Source organism: Sciurus vulgaris, assembly GCF_902686455.1.
Source record: "Sciurus vulgaris genome assembly, chromosome: 8".
Lineage (NCBI taxonomy): Eukaryota > Metazoa > Chordata > Mammalia > Rodentia > Sciuridae > Sciurus > Sciurus vulgaris.
The window spans coordinates 136,949,529-136,960,541 of NC_136468.1; the positions used below are offsets into that span (position 1 = coordinate 136,949,529).

General features: G+C 54.7%; 1 pseudogene across 1 annotated transcript; it reads right to left on the reverse strand.

Annotated features, from left to right (window-relative positions):
• Nucleotides 1-1,290: 1,290 nt before the first annotated feature.
• On the reverse strand, nucleotides 1,291-5,712 carry LOC306668913 (glycolipid transfer protein-like; annotated as a pseudogene). The gene is made up of 4 exons: nucleotides 5,601-5,712; nucleotides 5,355-5,412; nucleotides 4,104-4,236; nucleotides 1,291-1,693 (listed from the first exon to the last, which is right to left on the reverse strand). The product of its transcript is annotated as a glycolipid transfer protein-like (transcript).
• Between the last annotated feature and the right edge of the window lie 5,301 nt (nucleotides 5,713-11,013).

Here is an 11,013-nt window from a genome sequence, read left to right on the forward strand (position 1 = left end):
CTCTGAAAGCGCCAGACGCGCAGCAGTGCTTGGCATGGGTGAGCTTGTGGGTGCATGCTCTGGGAATGGTGAGCTGCTTCTTGGAAGCCCTCTTTTGAGTGAGCCCAGGCTGCTAATCCATGCTGTGGTCCCTCTTTAGTCCCCAGGGGGTGACAATTGCCCAAATTTTAGGACTTAGAAGTGAACTTGAAAAGTGCCGAGAAGCCAGGCACAGAGGCACATGCCTGTGATCCCAGCAGCTGGGGAGGCTGAGGCAGGTGGATCCTGAGTTCAAGGCCAGCCTCAGCAACTTAGCAAGACCCTGTCTCTAAAGAAAATATAAAAAAAGGCTGGGGACACAGCTAAGTGTAGAGCAGCCCTGGGTTCAATCCCCAGCACCAAAAAAAAAGTTTTTAAAAATAACAAAAAAGTAGATGAGGATACTAGGCTTAGGGGACGCAGACGCCCAACCGCATCTTATTTTTTTAAGAGGTGGGGCCCTGGCTGTGTTGCCCAGGCATGCCTCAGACTCCTGGGCTCAAGTGGTATTCCTCACTTCAGCCGCCTGATGGCTGGGATTTCACAGGTGTGCCACCACACCTGGCCCCCATTTTTGTACCATGGGATTGTGACTGGACTCGTCTGAGCACCACTGGCCTTATCTGTGAAATGGGGAAAGAACAGTGCCTGCCTCCTGGGGCACCGGGACTGCAGCCTGCAGGGCTCCCTGAGCCACCTGCTACCAAGGGGCGGTTGTAAGGCCTCTGTGGGGACAAGGGTCCGAAGGGAGGGTGAGGCTCTTGAGCTGCCCTTGAAATCAGCCCTGTCCCAAGCCATGCTGGGGGTGGCCTGGCCAGAGGTGGCCACGTTTCCTGCCCTGTGACTGACTCTTCCTGCCTGGGCCTGCACTGGCTCCTGACCTGACAGCTCTCGACATGTGCCTCCTGGGGACAGGGCTGGCCACACCCCGGTCTTCGTGGCAGTGAGGAAGAACAGGCAGGCGAACTTCAGCAGGAAAGCTGGTGGGCACAAGTCCTCGCCAAGGGAGACACGAGGCCAGGCAAGAGGCAGGTGACCACAGCAGCCTGTAGGACCCTGAGGCCTTCCACATTTCCCCTGTGGGGTCTTGGCCTTGTGTGGCCTAGGGACCTGCTGCCAACCAGGCTGGTGCTGGTGCTGTTTCCAGGAGCGCCTGGTCAACATCACCCCAATGCAGGCCATGAAGAACCCGTGGGCCAGTGTCCTTCCAGCAGATGCCTCCATGGGACAGGCCCTTGCTCCCCCGTTTCCCAGGAGTGGGAATCTGTCTGAGGGTTTGATGAGGCCGCCCTCCAGCAGGCCTCAGGGGGCTTTGCTCCCCAGGCAGGGCACCTGGAATGCCACCCAGCATCTGCAGTAACACCCCCAAGGCCACGAGCAGGCTGACCAAGTGCACGGAAGGGCCCCTGGGTGTAGCAGCCTTGCCCCACACAGGAGCCCTGCCTGGGTCCAAGGGGCGAGCGCAGCTCGGAGGGGGCCGTGGCTAAGAAGGGGAAGGCGACTTGACGGGCTGCAGGGAAGGCTCACCTGGAAGATCTTCTGCACGATCCAGCATGGTACTTCTTGAGGGCCATCTCGTAGGCCTGGTGGCGTTGACGCGGATGGGTTGGGGTGGTTCTCGTCCCGCTCCCCGTCGCAGATGCTCTGGAGGAAGACCTGGATGAAGCGAAGGCCTCTGTGGCCCAGAGGAGGGTGGCGCTTTAGGACGCGTGTCCACGGCCAGCCACTCCCTGCCTGGTGGGGCTCCTGAACAGGAGCGCTTCCCCAGTGCCTCCTCTCCACCAGCCTGACCCTGCCTGGCCGGCTGTGAGAGCCCTGGGCAGGGCTGGGCCAGCCCCTCACTTCCATGTCCCATGACCTCTCACAGCTGGCATGGACAAGCAGCCGTCAGTGCTGAGGGGTGAAGCCAAAGCGCTGGCCCTCAAAGTGCTCACCGCCTGGGGACACGTCAGGCTCGCTGAGTCCAGCCCAAGCCTCTAGGTCCCTTCCGTCCTGACGCCCGGGATCCTAAGCTGCTACGCTGCAGGACGGGATTCCCTGTCAGGTGTGTGCTGCAGGACCACACGGACCCTCCTCAAGGGTCGGACGGTTGCTTCCAGACAGAAGGGAGGGACCCAGTCCTCTAGTGTCTGGCCTCCTGCCCCCCTGCACCCCCTCCCTGTGAAGCAAGCAGGGCACCATCAGCCCCGTCACAGAGACACCTCGGGTTCCTCCAACAGGCTCTCCTCGCCTCCAGCTGGGCTCCTGCCTCACTGCCCTTCACAGTGCTGCTCTGCTGCCCTCCCTACAGGTGGGGGGATCAGCTCGAGGGGGTTTTAATGGGGCAGGAGGCTGGGTTTTGGTACTGAAGAGACCCTAACCTCCTCACCCCTGAGGTAAGACAATCCTTAGACCAGAGCCCACCAGGGACCAGCCTGGAGGGCGGAGCTGAGGACGGGCTCAGCTGTGGCCTGCACTGGACAGCAGCCCTGGACAGCAGCCCTGGACAGCAGCTGCTCTGAGCCCCAGACCCTTCCTCTCTCAGCTCTCACGATCCCCGTCTCCTGGCAACCAGGATGATGTCCGCTGCTCAGCTGGGAGACTCCACGTGGCTCCCTCCCCAGGAAGCATTCCTGCCCTGCCTCTGCTCCGACTTTCTGCTGCTCGGATCTGCCCAGGTTGACTCCCCCAGACGGTGATGCTGGTTCTACGTGGCGGGTGCTCCTCACACCTTGACCTGCTGGCGACCACCAGGGCCCAGCATCTGCTCCCCAACCCCCGTCATCTGGTCTCACTCACTTCTGTGATCAGGACCTCTCCACCAGCCCGATGGACCCCAGGGGCGTTCCTCACCCCAGACCTGAGTCCCTAGCTGGCCGAGGCAGGCAGCTTGGCAGGGACGGTTCCTGAAACGTGCTACAGGGTGTTGACTGCAGATCCCTACCCCTGCCAGCTTCCACCCTCCCTGCTGCTCTGCTGAGGATGGCACGGGGCTCCAGGAGGCAGCAGAGAGAACGGGGGCAGGCTACCTCCCTCTCAGTCCAGGCCTCCAAAGAGGGCAGCCCCGGGGACACCCTGTGGGGCTGGGGACAGGCCTCTGACCTCATAGCAGCTGCTGGTATTGCACAGGTACAGGAGAATTCTAGAGGTGGTAGAGACCCAAGTGGGTTCAAAGCACAGTGTCTGCTGGCCCTGTCCAGTGGATGCACGCGCGCAAATTAGATAGAAATCCTTCTCGAGATGCTGTTATTTCTAGCTGAGTGCCATGGTGAACATCTGTAATCCCAGCAACTCAGGAGGCTGAAGCAGAAGGATCTCAAGTTCCAGACCAGCCTGGACCACTTCTTTTTTTCAGTCCTGGGACTGGAAACCAGGGGCATTTATCCACTGAGCCACCTCCCTGGTCCTTTTTTTATTTTTTAGTTTAAGACAGGGTCTCATTAAGTTGCTTAGGACTTTGCTAAGTTGCTGAGGCTGGCTTTGAACTTGCGATCCTCTTGCCTCAGCCTCCTGAGTTGCTGGAATTACAGGTGCATACAATGCCAGCCAGCTAGCCTGGGCAACTTAACAAGCCCCTGTCTTAAAATAAAAGGGCTGGGGGTATAGCTCAATGGGAGAGCTCCCTGGGTTCAATCCCCAGGACATCCCCTGACACACATACACAGCTGTTAGTTCTGTCAAGAAAACTAATTCATAAACCTACCTTGTGTATTATGTGACTGACCCTGAATAGGACAACTTTATGTGGTGCACAACCTGTACAACTGTGCTCAGAGGACCTGGGCATGTGATGTGGCCTCCAGAAGTCCCTAAAGCCTCCTCAACGACATGGGAAGAGAGAGCACACCTACCTCACAGCACATGAAACTCCAGTGGGGTAGGAAGAGCTCGGCCCAGTGCCCAGGATGCAGCAGGCACTAGCTGTGCTGTTCTAGGGACTAGAGCAAGGAAGTGCCGCCACTGGACAAGCTCTGGCCCTTGGGAGGCTTCTTTCTCAGTCATTAATAAGCATCACACCAGAAAGGGGTCTAGCCTCCGTGGGTGTGGCAGGGCCTGCTTTCTCCTCCACAGTAGAGGCCAAGGCCCACCCTGCCCCTGCCCATCACCTTTTCAGCCACATCAGTGCCAGCGTGGCCCCCACTTTGGGCCATTCCGCTCCATACATTCCTTCTCCCCCTCCAGGATGTTCTGCAGGGTCCGGAACTTGGCTGGGTTGGTGTCATACACGGCTTTGATTTTCTGAATGGAACACATGGGTTTTCCCCTTGGAAAGGCTGCGCTGCATGCTGGGAGTGCCTGCTGGGACCAGCATGACTCCAGCGCCAACTCCCTGAGCGCTCACGTTTCTTGAGTGCCACCCTCGAGTTGGGGTGTGCAGTCTGCTTTTCAGGCAGAGTCTCATGTGATCCAGTGGCAACCCTGAAGTGGCCACCAGTATCCCAATCTGCAGATGAGGACGTTGAGGCTCAGAGAGGGCAGTGACATGCCCACAGTCACACAGCTATGCAGGTGGAGCAGGCCCCAGCCTGCCTGGCTTGAGTCCACACCCTCCAACCACCACTGACCCTCCCAGACACCAGGTGCTTGAAGTTTCGCTTCTGTGATGAGCAGACACAGGCTCTTAGGAGTCAAAGATGTCAGGCACAAAAGCCTCTGGACTAGAGCCAGGTTAGCCTGGACGGGACTCCCAGCTCTGCCCCTCCCACGATTTTTTGCCACCAAGGGGGCTTCACCACGGAGCCACATCTCCAGGACTTTTAATGTTTTATTATAGACAGGACCTCGCTAAGTGTGCTGAGGCTGGCTTTGAACGTCCTCCTCCTGCCTCAACCTCTCCAAGCTGCCAGGATTACAGGCGAGTACCACTGGGCCCAGCTGTCACTTTCTTAAGTGACCTTGGGTGAGAGTCCTTCGGCTCTTCTGATCCTCAGCTTCCTCATATGTCAGAAGTCCTCAAAGGGCCCGCTGGGATGAAGAAATGAGATCCTGTCATGAGCCCCAAGCCTCTGCTGGGCCCTGAGTGGATCCTCGTGGGAGGGGCTATGGCTAGGGGGTGGCATCAGATGACCAGGACCAGGGAGGGGGAGAGCCGGGTCAATGCCACCTGTGGACTTTGGAATTTACTTCTTTGGTGGAGGTGGACATACCAAAACCAAAGTCCTGGCCCAGCTGCAGCTAGGTGGCACTAGTGCAAAGGAGGACCAGGAGCTTTGGGGCTCAAGTGGATGAGCTTGGGGCCGAGCCTGTTTTCCATGACGCCTCCCTGGCCCCGGGGGAGCTTGCAGCTGGGAGGGTGGTGACGGAGGCAGGTTAGATCACTGTGTGTGCTAGAGCTGCAGCTCCAGGCCAGTACGTACCGTGATGTTGCCACTTATGTCTGCCTTGATGGGTGTGACACGGGGGACCCGAGGCAATCTGGGGGGAAACGAGAAGAGAGATTCAGTTCCCCAAAAGGGTGAAGTTCGGGACCACTGTAGGCGGATGGAGATCTGAGGAGAGGCCACCTATGTTCAGGGGCAGGCAGAGTGGTTTACAGGACTTAGAGATGCTCTGTGGGCAAGGCATCTGGGGAGTACTGGGACCCAGGTAAACCAGGTTCTTACAGCAGGACTTGTCAGAGCCTTTAAACGCAGTGGAATAGTGAGAGACTCGTCCTTCAGCCACACCACTCTCTACCTCACTGTCCACTGGGACTTTCTGCAGCGACGACCCCATTCTCTGCACTGTGCAATATGGTACCCAAAAACTTGGGCTTGACTCACAGCTCTGCACATATTAGGGGGCTGGGCACATCCCTCCAGCTTTCTGAGCCTCACATTTCCTGTCTAGCAAATGAGACAACAGAACCAAGGGACTAGGATGACTTGAAACACGTGGCGCACGTTTTGTCCATCTCTGGAAATGCAGTGATCTTAAAAGCAGGCATTTTTCCTTTCTTGGCAGAGCGTGGTCCAGCAGTGACACCGTCAAGCTCATGGAATGTAGACCTACAAACTGCCCAGCCATGTGTGGCATCTGGGCTCCTTGTGAAATGTGAGAAGGCTGCTGCCTGCCTGTCCCCTTCCCCTCCAGTGCCCTGGCAGGCTGGTGCAGGGCCAGGGCCAGGACACAGGCCACAGAACCTTACAGAGTAGGGAGCGACATGCAGGCTCACAGATTCTTCACCACAAAGGTTCAACACAGACCTCATCTCAGGCCTGATGCGGGCAGCTGTGTGTCCCCTTCACCTGTCACCAGCCCTGACACACAGCCCAGGGACAAAGACCCCTGAGCAGGTCAAGGTGGGTGCCAAACCCACAGGAGAGAGACGCCATGGGTAGGGCCTTCAATATATGCACCAACTGATCACACGGGTGGGGCCTGGGGGAACTCCTGCAGGCCAATTCCAGCCAAGGTGACCCGGCACACCTGGCTGGCCATCTGGAACATTCTAATTGCAGCTGTGAAAGGAGGTGTATTGAGACGAGCATTAAATGCTTTAAATGAAACACTCTGTCCGAGGATGAGGGAGGGTCAGGGAGGGTCAGGGATGCAGACAAATGGCACCAGAATCGTCAGCCGGCCACACCTCAGCTAAGCAGTCTCCTCACCTGTGTTTCTCAGTTTCCTAGTGTGTCAAATGGGGCAATTATGCTTATTTCATAGAGTTATCTCAGAAATAAAAACAGTGCATCAGAGCGGGGATGGGTGAAGCTCAGTGGTAGAGCTCAGGCCTAGACGTGCAAGGCCTCGGTTCTCTCCTTAGTGCGTGTGTGCGTGAGACAGCGCAACACACATGCGTATATGCAAATAACACATCAAACGCCCTGAGCAGAGTGCTCCCTGCATGGTGAATGCTGGATAAATGGGCTTTAATCATTTTCATGACTTCGTCTCATTATCAGAGTCAAGATCCGTAGTCCAGGGGCAAAGCGGCCCTCCAGGGACCATACTAGAGCCTTCAGTGGGGTGGCCTGATCAGAAGCAGCTTACGGGCTGGGGGCATAGCTTGTGGTAGGATGCTTGCCTAGCACGCGGGAAGCCCTAGTTCCATCCCTATTCCATCCCTAGCACTGCAAACAAACACCAAAGGACAGGGGGCTGCTCTGGTGCTGGGCTGGGGTGCAGGCCAGCTGCCTGACCCAGAATACGCCTCCCGAATGGGCCTGTCCAGAGCATTCATGAAGTAACTGCTCTGTCTCACCTTCAGCCCTGCCTGATGCACCCTGGGCACTCACCCTGGGCAGTCAAGCAATTCATTAGTCCTAGAAGGGGTTCCCTCCCGGGATGGCCGAGAGAGCCAAGATCTTCTTTCCTCTGCTGGGGACTCTTCTTGATAGTGCAGCCTGTCATCCCAGCAGCTCGGGAGGCTGAGGCAGGATTGTGGGTTCAAAGTCAGCCTCAGCAACTTAGCAAGGCCTAAGCAACTCAGTGAGGTTCTAAGCAACTCAGAGAGACCCTGTCTCAAAATAAGAAAATCACTTGTCCAAAGATTTACAGTGGACTGAAGAATGGCTGGAGGACTGCACAGATAGGTACAGTAGATTTATGGTGGAACCTAAGGCTGGGGATGTAGCTCAGTGGCAGAGAACTTGTCTAGCATGCTCAAGGCCCTGGGTTCAATCTCCAGTACCATGAAAAAATAAATAAAATTTAAAATTATGGCAGACTCTAGGCGGTAAATGTACGAATATTCACTATGAAATTCTTTCAACTTTGCCAGATGCTTGAAATTTTTCATAGAAAATACTCGAAATGAACATCAGGTTTTTGGTTTTCTGCTCAAAGTCCCACTTCCTCCCTTTTTCTTTGCAGGTCCTTTCGCCCTCCAGCGGTCCTTGTTACGTGTGCAATGCTTTGCTTTCCGGCTGCCGTGCCCACCGCACTGGAGCTCCTAGAGGGTGGGCACCAGGTTGTCTTGGTTGCCTGCTGTGCCTCGCACCCAGCTCGGTAGGTGACCCCACCAGGTGCGTGGGTGACATCTGTGCAGGGAATGGGTGAACGGACTGTGGGGCACGTGGAACCTATCGGGAGATTTCCTTGGGTGGGTTCGTAGACACCCACCAACAGAGATGGTGAAGGACAGTGAAGGCTTGGGCCTCAGTCTCCCTGCCTGTAGTGTGAGAACCTTGCAGGGCGTCCCCTGCAGGGAAGCTCTGAGGCGAGGCATCCCCACTGCTAAGGCTGATCTACCGCCCTCTTCAAAGCGAGAAGACAGGAAAGCAGGGCTGGGGGACAGGTCACCGGCAATCAAGGGGGTGGTTTCTTGGCTAGTCTCAACGACTCAAGTCACTCCATGTTCACTTCAGAGATGCAGAAAAAATGTTCTTGGCTTCCTGGTCTTTGAAAATGGCTCTGGTGCCGTTCTGGTGGCCCTGCCCTGATGGCGTGGAGAAAGGCCTTTTGTTTGGGGTTATCCTGACAGTGCGCTAAGAGAGTCACGAGGCCACTGTGGTCAGCAGGCGCCAGGACCCGACAGTAGCTGTTATTGTGCAGTGGCCGCTCGACTGTGGGGAGGAGGGGCACGCTGAAGGGCCCTTCTGAGGCTGGGACCTGCGGAGGCATGCACACAGAGGGGGCTGAGCTCCTGCCTGTCTCCAACTCCGCGGTCTCCGTGCTGCGCATGCGTGTGCAGTCGGGCCAGGAGTGTCTGTAGGTGGCCGTGGGTGATCAGAGAAGGGACTGCTGCTCTAGAGCCAACCAGTCATGGTCTGGAAACCTGACTCTGGTGTGGCTTTGGCCAAGTGACTTGACCCTTTGGGCTCGGACCCTTCCCTTCCTATGGTCCAGAGGCGGCTGCCCACATGGCACCAAGCCTACAGAAGCCAACTGACTTGCTCAGGGCCACACAAGGAGCGCCAGGAACTCCCACCCAATTATTGAGCCAAGGCTGCTTCCATTACACTAACCTTGCTTTTCCTTCTAGAACATTCCCATCTGCTTGTGTAAAACTCATGAAAAACAAGAGAACTTGTTTTTGATGACAGAACATCAGAGGATGGTTTTAATTCCCAAGCAGTGATGGCCTTGCTGACAGCTTACGCTTAGGCTTGCCCTGCTCCAACAGGGCCCAGCACATTTCTAGCAGGTCTCCAGCCTGACCTTTCCTACAGAATGCAGCCTGCTACAAAATGACCTTTCTTGTTTTACCAGTTTTGAAGTTACCCCAAACTTGTTTTAATCATTGTTAGCAAACAGGCTCTTTAAAATGTCATCCAGAACCTGTCTGCCTGGAGGGAGGGAGGGGGCTTGGATGGTTTTCTAGTTCATCATCTTATCGGGGGGAGGGGGGAGCTAGCTTTGAAAAAGTCAGGTATGCCCCACCATCTTATCATAGAACCAGCTCAAATGGGCATGGATCCTAAGTACAGTAAGGCTGTGGCTATCCGCAACACCTGGCCAATGGCCCCTGCTTTTCGGGGGTGGCTCCCCCCCCCAAGCATGCTACTTAACCCTGAAGGCATAAGGAAAAGACCAATAAATCTGATTATAAACTAAGAAACTTCCTCTGAGGCAGGGAAAAATCCTACCACTAATCAAAGCCAGACAATCAACTGGGGTGGGAGATAGTGTCTGTGTAACAAACAGAACAGATAAGAGGCCATTATTTCTAGTAGGTAAGGAAAAATATCAGCCCTATAGAACTATGAGCAATTCACAGAAGAAATGAAAAGATGCTTAATTTCAATAATAAAGAAAAAGAAAATGAAAATGGTAATATTTTTCATTTACCAAATAATTTTTTTTTTTTGGTACTGGGTCTTTAGTCCAGGGGCACTCTACTGCTAAGTCACATCCCCAGTCTTTTTTATTTTTTGAGACAGGGTCTTGCTTGTTGCTTAGACTTCACTACTCACGAGGCTGGCCTCAAACTTTCAATTTTTCTACATCAACCTCCCAAGTTGGGAGATGGGCATGTGCCCCGGTGCCCAGCTCATCTACCAAATAACTTCATGAATGTACCAATCTTCTCTAGTTCAACCATTCTGGATAGAATTTGTCACAATATAACACAAATGTCCCTGCTTTCATACAACAAGGTGTTTGCAATTTTCTCTTTTCTTTCTCTTTTCAGTACTGGGAATTGTACTGAGGGGCGCTTTACCACTGAGCTACATCCCCAGTTCTTTTCATTTTTTATTTTGAGACAGGTTCTCACTGAGTTGCTTAGGGCCCAACTTGCTGAGGTTAGCCTTGAACTCTGGATCCTCCTGCCTCAGTTTCTGGAGTATTTGGGATTACAGGCCTGCACCATTGCGCTCAGCCCCTCTGGGATATTTTTAAAACTTCTCTTGATGGCTGGCAGCTGCGTCTTCCTGCTTTGTCAGTACTTCAATTCTGCTAGATACTTGAAAGACAAATAGCCAACTGTGTCGGAATCACCTGCAAGATAGGAGACAGGCATGCAGGAATCCCAGGGAAGGGTTCGTGCAGGACCTCCAGGACTATTGTGGCTGCACAGGGGCCATTTGGGACCCACCCTGTGCCTCTGCCACAGTTCAGTTCTGCCAGAGAGCAGAAGTCCCCATAAGCTAGCGGTCACCATACCACCCAGAATCAGACTCATTTCCTCTTTTTCTAGCCTACACACAGTGGAAAGCACTGTCCCTGAGCTGACGAGACCGCAGTGCACGGGGGTGTAGCTCTCTGGTACAGCGTGCCTAGCACACTGGAGGCCCTGGGTCCCTGCTCCAGCAACTGCAAAAAACAAACAACAAAACACAACCACAGCACATTATGGAAATTTCCATCCAGGCTGCCCACCCTGTCTTCCTGTCTTATAACAGGTGATACCGTGCTGGGCAGGGCCCCGCCCCGGCCCTCCCTCTTATTTGATCTCAGGAATAATCTTCATTCAAGAAACAGAGCACTGTTTTTCAGATGTACTGTGTGACTCAGGTGGGAACACACCTAACCCCAACCCATAAATGCTTACTTCAAAGAAGGAGGAGCAAGAGGCCTGTGTTGCAATCTAGCAGCCTGGTGTGGGGAGGTTCCATTTCATCTTCAATTTTTTTTTTCATAGCTGGATAATAA